General features: G+C 35.5%; 1 pseudogene; it reads left to right on the forward strand.

Moving 5' to 3' along the window:
* The first annotated feature begins 1,512 nt into the window (after positions 1–1,512).
* LOC149205741 (aldehyde dehydrogenase family 2 member C4-like) lies at positions 1,513–8,837 on the forward strand (annotated as a pseudogene).
* Positions 8,838–15,579: the final 6,742 nt, after the last annotated feature.

Raw genomic sequence — 15,579 nt, forward strand, 5'->3', positions numbered from 1 at the left:
AGTCAAAAGCTGCATTAACAGAAATGAAACTCAGGTGAGGAAAATGTAAAGAAGAAGCCAATTCATACCAGATTTGTTGGGAGGCCGCGCATTTGAAGAACATGTGGAAGTTTGTCTCCTCCTCAGCGTTGCACAACACACATCTGCTGGGACCATGCCACCACCTCTTCCTCAAGTTTTCCCATGTTAAGTTTTTGTTGTAGAAAACTAACCATGAGAAAATAATCACTTTGAGAAGACAACCAAGTTTCCACCATTGCACCGGAAAAATCTGTCTGGGAGGCATATTTTTTTTGGAAACGAGATCATAGTAGATATCTTTTAAAGTCACTATCGAATGAGAATGTGATAGAGACCATACTAAGTGATCTTCTGGGTCGGCATGCTTCATCCCTCCTTCAGCTAGAGCATTCTTGACATTTTCCCAAGGTAAAAACAAGGCATGAGGAAGGCCAATGTAAGAAGCATCCTTCAGAGAAGGCATAAGGCCCCTCCACTCCGCAATGATCTTGTCCCAAGTAAAAATACCCACTCTGTGAAGGAAAAAAAGAAGAGGGTCTGGAACATGGAGATTCCCCCTATAGCCAGCAAATGAGTCGAAACCAATGAAGATTTTCCTTCCAGAGAACATCCTCCATTTGAGATTGTTTAAGAAGTATTTTTCAATTTTTCTGAAGCTATGCCAAATTGCAGAACCCTGTTTAATTCCAATGGAGCCGAACCTGAACCAGAACTCCAGGCTTCTGCCTTTTTGATACTTCTGATGAATGATAGCACTCCAAAGATTTGCACCAAAGATACCTCTCATTGAATTGTAGAATGAACTTCTCAGCTGAATAATATAATTATCTATCTTGATTTCTCATTTCTCAAAATAAAGATAAATATTATTTATACCAAATATAATAAACTATTTAATTTTTTTATCTCATATAACATATTTGTTTGTAATGCCATATTCCATGTAATTTTTTTATATTTTTATCTTAGATAACATATTTGTTTGTAATGCCATATTGATTCCTTTATTTTGATTTCTTATAATAGAGATATTCCTTTATTTTGATTTCTTATAATAGAGATAAGCGTTATTTGTGCCAACCATATTATTACAATAAACCATCTATATTTTCCTATCTCATATAACCTATTTGTTTGTGACGCCACCTTGATTCCTTTAAATAGCCGGTAAAGGTAAATGTTGTCTCAATACTGTTGTCTTTTTATGACATATTTATCTATACCTTGATTCCTTAGAATAAGAAATAGGTGTTGCTCGTGTAGTTTGTACCAATAAAACAAAATGTTTCCTGTGGTAGGTTAAAGAGAGTTTGTCAATATGGTTCATGGTCAAGGTTGTAACTTCCAAGTTATCACAATTATAAACATCGCAGGACCTCCACTGTCCAATAATAATAAAATATTATATTGACTTACACTGCTCTGGAAATGCAATTAACAATGGTTTCTATGTGATTACGATATATAAATTTCATGCCTTGTACAGGAGCGGCTGATAAAATACTTGGGGAAACATTAAAAATGGGAGTGCAATATCAGGCATATACTTTGCATGAGCCTATTGGAGTGGTCGGTCAGATTATACCATGGAACTTCCCACTTTTCATGTTTTTCATGAAAATATCTCCAGCTTTGGCTTGTGGATGCACTATAGTTATCGAACCTGCAGAACAAACTCCTCTAACTGCACTTTATTGTGCAAATCTAGCCCAGGAGGTAAGTCAATATGTGTCTGTAATTTCTATTCACCGTTGAATTCAGAAATCATTTCTTATCCCCTAAGAAGTTTTCATGCCAATGTGTCAATGTTTTGATGTTGTCACAGGCAGGGCTTCCACCTGGTGTTCTTAATGTGATAACTGGTTTTGGAGAAACGGCTGGTGCTGCAATAAGCAGCCATATGGATATTGACAAGGTAATCATGTTTCTTATTTATCTTTCTTAGCATCAAGGTACCATGGAAGCAATATTGGTAAAGAAGAATTTGTTTGTGTGTAGGTCGCCTTTACAGGGTCTACTGATATAGGTCGGGTTTTCATGGTGGCCGCTGCCCAGAGAAACTTGAAACCTGTAACCCTTGAACTCGGGGGAAAATCTCCGTTGATTATCATGGATGACGCTGATATTGAGGAGGCCGTGAATCTTGCCCATACGGCCATATTTTTTAGCAGTGTAAGCACAACTCAACGATGTAGTCATAGTCTGTTATTAGGTCCGCTTCCATTAATCAAACCAATTACTGTTTCATTGGGATGGCAGGGACAAGTATGCTGCGCAGGATCCCGGATATATGTTCAAGAGGGCATCCACGATAAATTTGTGAGGAGAGTAGTGGAAAGGGCGAAGAAACAGGTGGCCGGCGATCCTTTCAACCCAGAAATTGAGCATGGTCCTCAGGTAAGTTTATGTTGATCTGTGCAATTATATCCGTAATTTTCTGTAAGGGGCTGACATTTTTAGAACTGTATTCATCAGAATCTGGGTTACCAATATTTGTTGAAACTCGGCAGCATTTCCTTTCAAATTTCAAATTGCAATTCCACAAATGAATTCCATACTCTCTGAAAATAATATTAACTTTATGTCAATTGCAGATTTTAGGAATATTAAGTTTATGTAAATTGTCGATTCTGAATATTTAATTTCTTGGGAAACTTTAATGGTGAATTTATGTCGATTTATAGATTTCAGAAATATTTAGGACACTGATTGTTGGGAGAGAAATGAATGGTTTGATTTTTATTTTCAGATTGGAGAATATTACTTTTATGCAATATCTAAAATTATTTACTAAAAATTCTAACATATTTTCAAAATCTACCGTTCACATAATAATGTTGTAGTCACTATACAACATATAAATCTCATATTAAAAAAAAAATTCTTAAATTTTCATTTTTCCTTAGAAAATGAGCAATGTAGCTTTCTATTATTTTCGCTAAGTAGATTGAAAAGGCGCAATTTGAATAGAAAGAAGCACTATAATTATAAATATGTGTATACTGAATATTCATGTCAATATTCTTTGCTGTCTGAGCAGATTGACAAGACACAATTTGAGAAAATATTGGAATACGTTGAGTATGGGAAGCGAGAAGGAGCAAATCTATTGACAGGCGGTAGTCGCGTGGGTGAGAAAGCATTTTACATTGAACCAACCATTTTCTCCCATGTGCAGGTTCTCTCACTGAACACTATACAGCTGGATCCCATAAATTTTTACTTTGATAATAGCTTAATATATATATATATATATATGTGTGTGTGTAATAAAATTTCCTAATGTTTTATGGTGTATTTCTTTATTAGTTTATGGATAATAAAATTTCCTAATGTTTTATGGTGGATTTCTTTATTAGTTGATGTACCAGGAAGACATGAAGATTGGGAAAGAAGAAATATTTGGACCAGTCATGTCCATTTTCAAGTCTAGGTAAATTTGAAATTTAAATAAAAAAATTATTAATTATTAAATTATCCTATCTATTTTCTGTTATGATTCTTGTCACACTTAATTGTTTTTTACAACTTTACGATAATATTTGTAGTGATAAAAATGGAAATGTTTGTATTAATAAAATAAAATCTATTTGTACCAAAGAGAGTTTGAACGAGAAGGAGAAGGGTTTGGCTCTGACATTGTTTATGGACATTACACATTAAATAGAAAACATGGCTTTAGGGAAGTTAAAACAACATTCTAAGAAATAGAAACTAATTCCTATCTTGAGGTTACGTGAACCAACTCTACCTATTTTAGGATATTTTCTATTATCTTCAACACTCCCCCTTAATGGAGAATGGGTTCACATATATGCCTAACATCTCCCTAAACATTTGAAACTTAACTTTTCCAAGAGGCTTAGTGAAAATGTCTACAACATTATCACATATATTACAATATTCCAAATGGATTTCTTTGGATTGCACTTTTTCCTTGACAAAGTGGAATTGTGTATCAATATGTTTAGTGTTTTTGTGAAACACCGGATTGTTGATCAGCTTGATTGAACTCTGATTGTCGCATCTGATTGTTGTTGCAACTGTCTGTTCTTCCCCAACATCTTGGAGAAGTCTCCGCAACCAAACCGCCTCACACGTTGCTGCACACATGGCTTGATACTCTGCTTCTGCTGAGGACAAGGAGACTGTGTTCTGTTTCTTGCTGCTCCATGTGATCACCCCGGATCCAAGATTGAATGCATAAGCTGTTATAGATCTGCGATCATCTACATTTTGTGCCCAATCTGAATCTGCAAATCCTGTCAATCTAACATCAGAAGAGTCAGTGTAAATAATTCCATAATCTACAATACCTTGTAAATACTTCAAAACATTCTTCGCTGCATTCCAATGGCTTTCAAGTGGCTTAGACCTAAATTGGCTTAGCACACTGACTGCATAAGCCAAATCAGGTCTAGTGGTGGTTAGGTAAATCAAACTCCCAACTAGTTGTCTGTAAAGTGTTGCATCCACCGCTTTTGAGCCATCCTCACACTGCAATTTGATGTTCTGTTGCAATGGTACTGGTTGCAGCTTAGACTGATCCATTCTAAACTTTTCTAACAGGCCTTTGATATACTTTTCTTGAAGCAGAAATGTTTGACTTGAATCTCTCCAGATCTCGAGACCTAAATAGTATCTGAGTTCATCGAGATGCTTCATCTCAAACATCTGTGACATCTGTTGTTTGATTTCATTAATTAGATATGTAGCATCACTTGTAATTATCAAATCATCTACATACAATGAAATCAGCACTATGCACCCTTGTTCATCTTTCATCGTGAAAGTTTAGGGTCATTTTTACTTCTATTATAGCCAGCTTTTAGAAAAAATGAATCAATTTTCTCATACCATGACCTAGGAGCTTGTTTTAGTCCATAAAGTGCTTTCTTAAATCTACAGACTAAATTTTCTTTTCCTTTCTCGACGAACCCTTCTAGTTGCTCTAGATAAACTTCTTCTTTCAGTTCTCCAATTAAAAATGTAGACTTCACATCTAGTTGGTGCATCATCTAATGTTTCTTAGTAGCTAAAAAAATTAACATTCTAATAGTGTTTAATTTAGCTACAGGGGCAAAGGTTTCTTCATAGTCTATCCCTTCTTTTTATGAGTACCCCTTTGCAACCAACCTAGCTTTCTGTTTTTCTATAGTTCCATCTGCATTAATTTTCAGGTTATATAAGAATTTACAACCTATGGTCTGTATTCCTCTAGGAAGTTCAACCAATTCCCAAGTGTTACTTTGATTATTGAATCATATTCCTGTTCCATGGCTGTTTTCCATTCACTACTTTCATTTGCTTCTTTATAACTAGATGATTCAACCACATTCATCATACTAGTTATAAAAGCATTTTCCCTATATCTTGCAGGCATTTGAGCTTTCCTACCTGATCTCCTGAGTGGTGGGGTGGTGGTTTCAAACCTTATTTGATCATCATTTGCTTTTTCTTCTTGCTGTTGTTGCTGTTGCTATTGCTGTTGCTCATCCTCTGCCTTAATCTGCTGCTGCTGACCCTGACTGTTCTTTGCTTCTTCTTCATCCACAAAGTACGGAATGTCCCATTCCTCATTGTGCTCATCAAATTCTTCATGATCTTGCTCATGGAATTTAACATCTCTACTAACAAAATTCTTGTAAGTAGAGGGATTAAATAATCTGTATGCTTTATATGGCGAACAATACCCTATAAAAATACATCTGATGGCTTTTGAATCTAACTTTCTTCTATCTTCCTTTGGAATGTGGGAAAATGCTTTAGATCCAAATATTTTCAAGTGTTTTACTACAGGATTATATCCATATAATGCTTCAAAAGGAGTTTTAGACTGAAGACTTTTTGTAGGACACCTATTTTTCAAATAAACTGCAGTATTCACTGCTTCAGCCCAAAAACCATTCAAAAGATTCTTACCTTTCAGCATACTTCTAGCACATTCCACCAGTGTTCTGTTCATTCTTTTTGTTACTCCATTTTGCTGTGGAGTATGGGGTATTGTAAACTGCTACAAAATTCCATGATTTTTACAATATCTGATATGCTCATCCTTCCTGTATTCTCCCCCTTGATCAGAATGGAAAGTTTTTATTTGTTTCCCTGTTTGTCTTTCAATCATATTTTTAAACTGCTTAAAGTATTTTAATGTATGACTCTTCTTACTTAAGAAATACACCCAAAAAAACTTCGTACAGTCATTAATGAACAGTAGGAAATACAGTGCACCTCCTAATGATTTTGTCTGCATGGGTCCACAAAGGTCTGTGTGCACTAAGTCTAGTATATCCCTCTATTTATTTTCTACTCGAACAGGGAATTCTTATCTATGCATTTTTCCTAATGTATAGGCATCACAGTCATTATGAACTTGCTTTAGCATAGGAAGATCGCTTACCATTTCCTTCTTTTGTAGTAATAGCAAATCATTGTAGTTGATGTGGCCGAATCTCTGATGCCAAAGCTCTTCTATAGTTAGGCTCACTACTGTTAATGTTTGAACTGGTGCAGGTCTCACATCCAACTTGTACAGTCCTCCTTTTCGGATTCCTGTAGAAATTGTTTTCATGCCATCTAGCAGATCTTTAATGTAATAATTAGATTTTAAAAATTCAACTTTCAAATCTTGATCTGTAATCATAGATACATAAATCAAGTTCTTTGTTATACCAGGCACATACATAACATTATAAATTTGTTTGATATTACCATTAGGTAGGATGACAGAAACTTTCCCACACCTTTTGATTTGATGACTTCTGTCATCACCTAGGTAAATCTGTGTGCCTTCATCAATGTCTTTAAAATATTCGAGCCAATGCTTATTCCCTGTCATGTGTGTTAATGCTCCTGAATCTACACACCAGATATCTGCATCAACATTCTCATCACGATCTGCCATGCACAATCTTAAATTCTGCACCTGATCACCATTCGTGAGATGACCTACATGTCTTTTCGACTTCTGTTGTTCTTCATGATATTTCTTTTTCCTACATTCCCTGGCAATATGAGCCAATTTTCCACAATAAAAAAATTTAGTTTCAGAGTATCTTTTATTCGGATGCATACCTTGGGTCTGATTTGGTGTTTCTATAAACTCTCTCTGTTTTGCTATTGTGGACCTCCTTTGCCTTTGTAGAAGTTTTTCTTCACCATCAATGCAAGATCGGCACTTTGGGGCTTCAGAGTTGATCTTCTCTCTTCTTCCTGCATCAGTATACCTGTCAGCTCTTCAAAATGCCGGATCTTCTCTCTGGCATTTATCCCAATGATGAACATTTGATAATCATCAGTGACATCATTCATTGTAATGGTTACAAGATCTGTATCATCAACTGTATGACCAATGTTTGATAATTTGTTTTTCAGATCCTTGATCCTTGCTATGAATGAAGCAATTGTTTCATTCTCCTCTATCTTCATGGATAAGATCTTACTCTTGAGGAACAGAAGATGATTTGAATTCCTCATGTCATACAATTGCTTCAGAATTCCCCAGATCTCATTAGCTGACTTACATTCTCTGATGTGCGGTATGATGCAGTCTTTCACTGACATCTTTAACATTGTCATTGCTCTGCTTTCTCGTTTCTCCCAATCTGGGATCGACACTGATCTAGCCGCGAGCTTCGGCTCATCCCCATTCACAATAGTCCAAGCACTCTATGCTTCTAGCAGAGTCTGCATCTTGAACTTCCAATTTGCACAATTGGAACCATCGAGCTTGTTATGCTCGTTCATGCATGCTTCAAAAATATTGTTATTCGTCTTGGCGATTTAGAAAAAAAAATTCGACACGTAAAAGATGTTAAATTTACCCTAGATCCATGACAAAGACAGGTCACTGATCTTCAATGTTGTTTGATCTTGCAGCACAACCGCTGATCACTGTGGCTTCCTTCTTAGCCTCCAGACAACCTTTTGTTGTCAGCTACAACCTTGTTCTTGGCCTCTCCACGCAGCTTCTCTGATAGCAACAGCCTTTGTTCTTGGCTTCCCCACGCAGCTACAACATTGTTTTTGGCTTCCACGATCGTCACAGAAGTTCCTATCTTTTCTGCGACATCACAGCAGTTGTACACGTCTTTCCTGCGACGAACTGGGATGAAAAAATTAGAAAATATGCGCGAAGGTGCTACAATGCCCTTGTCGCAGAGGTACACTCATAACCACTGACGATTTTAGAATCGTCGCAGTTATCTGCCTTACAACTGCAATGATCTCGGTTCAAAGAACCACCCACCAGCCAACATATAGGTTCCTCAGCCCTGACACTCTGATACCATGATAAAGATGGCAATGTTTGTATTAATAAAATAAAACCCACTAGTGAGCTCTACGAAAGAGAGTTTGAACCAGGAGAGTCTAGGTCTGCAGAACACTCTACATTGTTTATGCACGTTACATATTAAATAGGAAACATGGTTTTAGGTAAGTTAGAATAGCATCCTAAGAAATCGAAACTAATTCCTATCCTCAGGTTACGTGAACCAACTCTACCTATTCTAGGATATTCACCATTATCTTCAACATGCAGGACCATTGAAGAAGCCATAAAACTGGGCAATAAAGCAATATATGGTTTAGTTACTGGAATTGTGTCGAAGAATATAGATATTGTCAATAGGCTTTTGAGATCTATTCGAGCATGAGTGATTTGGGTTAACTGCTACTACGCATTTTTTCCTGATGCTCTGTTTGGAGGGTACAAGATGAGTGGGATCGGTAGAGAGCAGGGTCTTGATGTTCTTAAAAATTATTTGGCAGTCAAGTGTGTCATAATTCCTCTCCATGATTCACCTTGGTTGTAGAACTATGCTTTAACCTCTATCAAATGTGTTTGTCAAATTCTTCATAGCTTTATATATTTAGATTGAAGCTTCAATAAATTTTTGTATGTAATCATTTGAGTCAATGATGTCATTTCCTTCACATGAATTCCTTATAATATTTATGTATCAAATTAGTCATTACATTTACATGGGCTTTTATTTAAATAATTATACATATAAAATTGAAATGGTATTATCTATAATATTATATTTTTTAATTTTTTGAATGAATTTTGAACTATTTATTATTGATATCTAAATTTCTAATAAATTATTTGTCTAGTATCAATTTAAAATTAGATAAAGTAATAATGATGAAGAGGATTTTGATTATTTTTAGTGATATAATTTATGTTTATTAAATTTTAAGAAATTATTTAAGATATTAATTTACAAGATTCAATAGCTTTACAAATATTTTGAAATTGCTATATATAATATTTTTGAGATAAAGTATTTTTTATTGTCTAGTTTTTTAATAAATTCTATTATAACCCCTCGTTCATCAACTGTTGAGAGGGATCAAATCCCTTGAGGTGGAATTTTCTTAAAAGAAAAACAAAATTAAGAAAGGTTTTCAAGTCAAGGGATTTGATCCATCTTGATGTTTGATAAATCGGATTCCACCATTAGTGTAGATATATGTTGGTTCCAATTGTTGTGTCTACATAAAAATTTAGATGATCATCAATTATGTACATTTATATTTTTTTTATTGAATATCCTCTATAATCTAAATAGTACTATCAAGAATACTGCTTCAAACTTTACATAAGGAATAATGTGAATATGGTAAATAACATTGTTCAATGATGATGATGGGAATGGTAAGATAGATCACAAATAGATTATAGAATAATCTCAATCAATATTCATCACCATTTTTTATAGCTATACTTGGTAGATGGGAATGGTAAGACAGATCACAAATAGATTATAGAATAATCTCAATCAATCTTCTTCACAATTTTTTATAGCTATACTTGGTAGGCTTCTTATATTTTTGTATCAACCATAGGGAGGTTGAATTTGAGGGCCATTCAAAATTCCATGTTAAGACAGCAAGTTGTACCCTACCTCTCCTTTCCAATACTACTAGTTACTTTCTCCAACATTTATTGTTGTTACTTCATGAAGCCTCAAGCAGCACCCCACTTATGAAGGTGGATATCATAAGGACTACTCATCCAAATTGATGAAGTATCAATGAAAATTTCAACATCTTGGGGTGCACTTGGGATTACATGAGACTTCCTTAGTCTTTGTATTTTGAATTGATCATCTTTGAAATTAGAGTCCATGTGACATTTGCTACCTATTCTTAGGCATCTAGGCTTAATATAAATTATAGAAGTGGGTTATATGACCTCTTCATTTAGATTCTTACCATTTGGTCCCTTATAGTTGAAGATGTTGGAATGATGTGGCCTTTTCTTTCATAATTCTAGTTCTAGTAGCTAATGATTTGGGGCTCATGTAAGCATTTTCCTCTAATTATTTTTCTATGATTGTGATTTGATATCTTCTAAATGACTACTTATATTTTGTTTAATGTTTAAGTTATATTATTGTACCAAGTGATTTCCTAATGTTTTTGATCTGTGAATAACTATGGATACTCCATTTGGTAGTTCAACCCAACATATCTAATAAATTTTATACTGAAAATACAAAATCTATATTATGAGGATCATTTTCCTTATAATTATGGATCTATTAGGTTTCTATTTTTATGGATATAATATAAAAAATGAAGAAATGGAGAATATACAAAATACAATTACTTATAATCATAATAACACAAGATATGACTCGAGAAATTGTTTCAGGAGAGCACCCAATTGGAAGGTGATGTTGCTCTACTATCGCTTTCTATAAATGTAAATGGATCCAAATACAAAGAAGTGAGATCTATGGCTCATATAATACTATAGTGCACAAACCATCTTTGTTCTCTCTCACTGACTAGGTGCTTAAAATTAGGCTCAAAACTCAAATTGTCAGAATCTCCATAAAATTAGCTTCAGATTGAAGATCTTGTCATCTTGATTCCAACGGTGTGAACGACACTCAAATCCGAGCTCGTATTAAGAAGTTAGAGCAAGTCAAAGTTTAGGTTTGAATTGGACAGATGGGAGGAAAATATGATGTGGCAGGGCTCTTCAGGGAATGGGGAAGCACCAAGTGGCAGGCTGCCATTAGACCCCACATTTCGTAAGTCTCATGTCGCAGGTGGGTCGGTGTTAAAAATAGGCCCCAGAAATAGTTAGGGTGTAATGCGATAATCATAATCGCACGTTGCAACAGGGCAGGAAGAAAGACACTAAAGAATCGCCCCCCGAGAAGGGAAGGGTTGACATGCAATAATCATAATCGCACGTCGCAACAGGGCAGGTAGAAAGACACTAAAGAATCGCCCCCCGAGAAGGGAAGGGTTGACATGCGATAATCACAATCGCAGATCATAATAGCACACCACAGAAAATGGAGTCCTGCAGATATAAGACTGTCAGTACTCCGCCGATTGCAAATTACGAAAATATCCTGGATGCGATAAGTTTATGAGTTCTGGTTAATAGTTTTGTTGCGTCCGCCATATCGCAATTGCACTTCTCCCCGCTATATACACAAACCATAGGCCCTTCAGTTCTTTCCAATTGCGATTTGCGATGGGACAGCCAGTGTTAACAGATTATGGACTGTTGCATGGTAAAATTTTCCCTCAGTTAGCACTTTTTGGAGATAATTTGTAGGATCATGATGGATTTGGAGCAATTTGTGGAGCAAATAGTGGGAAATCTAGGAGAGGTCCTAACTTTTTCAGTTTTCAACCAAATTGGATGCAAAAAGAGGCTAGATAGCCATTTTTGGTTATTCTAAACTGATTAGAGTAGGTTTCAGAAGCATTTGACCATTGTAAACACAAATTTTTACACTTTGGAGCATGATAGAGAGGTCAAAGGCATTGGAAGCTAGACGAAGGAGACGTAGCCCAGGAGGGATGAACTCCTTTATCACGTTCCTATTGTAATGTGTTTTTGATGATGTTTTGTACATATTTATGTAGTTGTTCAATATCTTATTTATATTAAATTTCTCATAAAATTAACATAAAAACCTCACCATTTCACTTGCAAAAAATCATGAATCCTTAAGCACAATGAAAGCAGTTTGTTTCTAATCTTAGAAGGATCTTAACACAATAATCTAATATTTTAAATTAGATCATTTTGGTATCAGAGCTCTAGGTTTTCTTTGTGAAATAAGGATTTAATTGTTTTCAATCTTATGTCATGCTTACGAGGTTAAAACTCAAAAGAGGAGAAGGGAAGCTGGTTGGAAGCCCTGAAGTTGGGTGAAGGGGGAGGAGAGCAAGGTTTCCACAATCTATAACACCAGTTTAGCCTCGAGTTGCAGTTGACACTCTATAGATCATGTCTCATGAAGGAGAACCTACAAACATGACAGAAGATGAGAAGACCTTTAGAATGACTTTCTTTGATATGAGAGATATGGCAAAGGTCCTCTCTGAAGAGAGGAATACCAAGTTGTAAGGGGAAAGTTCCAAACCTCCCAAAGGAGAAGGCTATTCAGAAGGAGGTAGTGGAAATGGAGGCAAACCTCCACCCTCTCCACCATATTCTTCATCTTGTTCTTCAAAAGAATCTTCACCCTCTTCCACTAACACAACCCTTACTCATACTCATCATCATTCTTCAAAAGGAACTGGTAAATCACCTTTTTTAAAACTTGATGTTAAATTTGAGTTGCAAATATAAAATGGTGAAGTGAATATAGAGAAGCTTGATAATTAGATTCGTCATTTGGAGGTCTATTGTAGGATTCAAAACCTTCAATAGGATGACATAAAGATTAAATTAGCTTCCTTGAGAATGGAGGGTGCAACATTGGTATGGTGGGAATCAAAGACTCACGAAGAGATTTAAAAACATGGTAAGATATCAATTTCATGGATTGATTTCATTGTTGCAATCAAAATACAATTCTACCCTCTAGCTTATATGTAGAAAGCCATCGTGAATTGCCAGAACTTTAGACAACTCAAAGGTAAAAACGTGCAACATTACACCCAAGAATTCAGAAAAAGGTCTTTGACGTTAGGTGTAGATTTGCAATGAGAGGACACATTGCTAAAGTACATAGCGGGTTTACAAAGTTACCTTAGGCATAATATCTTAATGTTTAATCCCAATAATCTAGATGATGTGTTTGTGCAAGCCACTCATCTTGAGGCAAGAGGGGAAAACACCCAAGAAGAAGGTAGTAAAAAGCCATTTAAGAGTAAAGGAAAGGAAAAGGCTTTGAAAGGGAAGGCAAAGAAAAATGTGTTTATCAAAAAAGAAGGAGAGAAAATTACATGCAAACATTGTTCCAAAGAGGGTCACGATGAAGCTCATTGTTGGAAGTTTCATCCTGAAATGAGACCAAAGAGAAACAACAACAAGGGAAAACAAAAAACAACTGCAACCACTCAACAATATTTGGGATTTGATTTGGGTGATGAAAGTAAAATCACAATCATGGGTTAAAAGGAAAAGAATTCATTGCTAGCACTAGTTCTTAAAACTCAAAAAATGAAACTCCAAATGAAAAGAGGAGAATAGAACTTTTTCGCATAAGGGCGATATCAAAACACAACAAGATTGATATGCTATTCTATAGCGACTCTCAAGCCAATCTTGTCTCTAAAAGCATTGTCAAAAGTTTAAATTTGGAAATCGTTCCACATCATAAATTGTATCCACTGGGATGGGTGCGTGACAACGCGCAATTGGAGGTTATGAGAAAGTGTAAACTAAAATTTTCCATTACTGCAAATTTCATAGATGAAGTGGAGCTTGACTTTGTGTCGTTATATATCTGTGGCATAGTTTTGGACATCTCGTACCTTTATGACAGAAAAGGTATCTTCCATAGACATGAAAATGAATATCATTTATTCAAAGGTGGAGTAGAATATATTGTGAGAGCTCACAGAAAGAAAATAAATATTTCTCTTGTTAATGCAGGGAAGATGAAAAGCCAAGTGAATTAGAGTAAGAATTTTATGCTTCTAATGATCAAACCCAACGATGATGTTGATAATGAAGGTTTGTGGTTGTGGTTCAAATTTGAAATCTGAATTGGTTGACATAGTTAACCAATATGAAGAGATGTTTCAGGAACCAAAGGGATTACCTCCCAAGAGAGGAATCTAACATGAGATACAATTACATCAAGATTTTCCTCTTCCTAACATTGGCATGTACAAGATGTCAGTGATGGAAAGTGCAGAAATTAAGAAGCAAATTCGAGAGTTTTTGAACAAAGGGATCATCAGACCATCTTCCTTGCCATGTGGTTCACCTATTGTCTTGGTTCCAAAGAAGGATGGAACATTGCGCATGTGTGTGGACTTTCGTGTATTGAACAAAATTACAGTAAAGAACCGTTACCCACTGCCCAGAATAGATGATTTACTTGATCAATTGAAAGATGAAAAATATTTTTACTACGTTGGACTTAAGAAGCAACTACCATCAAATTAGAATAGGTGAAGGAGACATTTGGAAGACTACATTTAAAACAAAACAAGGTTTGTTTGAATGGATAGTTATGGCATTTGGTTTATGTAATGCTCTTGCTACATTCATGCGTGTGATGAATGATGTACTAAGGCCATTTCTTGATGATTTTTCCATAGTCTACTTAGATGGCATCTTAATTTTCAGTAAATCTTGTGATGAACATATCATGCACGTAAGAAAAGTACTTGATGTCTTAAAAGAAGAACAATTGTATCTTAAGATGTCAAAGTGTGAATTTGGAAAAAATTCATTAGTTTACCTGGGTCATATTGTTGGAGGAGGTGAGTTGAAAATAGATCCCTCCAAGGTTGATGTCATTGTGAATTGTCCAAGGCCCAAGACAGTTATGGAGGTAAGAAGTTTTTTGGGAGAAGCCCAATATTGGAGGAAATTCATTGCTAATTTTTCTCTTATACAACTCTTTTGCATGTGTTGACAAGCGTGAAAAAGGGTTATTAGTGGGGAGGCAAACATCAAAAGGCCTTTGATGCATTGAAGGAAAAGATCAGTACAGCTCCAGTACTTGCACTTCCAGACTTGAGATAGTCGTTTGAGATTCAGACTGATGCTAGTGACTACACTATGGGTGCAATCCTCATGCAACATGGTAAGCCTATATGTTTTCATTCATAAATGTTTAATGGTGCAATGATTAACTATCCTACATATGCCAAGGAATTGTATGCATTGGTGCAAAGTGTGAAAAAATGGAAACACTACTTGGTGGGTAAGGAAACAGTCATTCACACTGATCATCAACCATTTCAATACATGTGATCACAATCAAAGTTGTAGCAATCAAGGCACTTCCAATGGATGGGTTTTCTTCAACAATTCCAGTTGGTAATCAAGTATAAGAAAGGTATCTACAATAAAGTTGCTGACATGCTTTCTAGTCCTATTGTTAGTGCAACTACTTTACTCAAGCATACTTTTTTTTACATGAAAGTTATATTGAGCAATATGCATTAGATAATGAATTTAAAGATGCTTATGTAAGCCTGAGTCAAGGTAACCAGGTAGTGGAATTGGATTATCATTTGCATGATAACTTGTTGTACCATCTTGGTAAGCTTTGTATTCCACAGGGAGAAAGAGTTAACATCATAAGAGAGGCACATACTTCTCTTATT

The sequence above is a fragment of the Pinus tabuliformis genome, chromosome 1_2 (genome assembly GCF_031772625.1).
Source record: "Pinus tabuliformis cultivar Carrire ecotype Pingquan chromosome 1_2, CPIR1, whole genome shotgun sequence".
NCBI classification, from domain to species: domain Eukaryota; kingdom Viridiplantae; phylum Streptophyta; class Pinopsida; order Pinales; family Pinaceae; genus Pinus; species Pinus tabuliformis.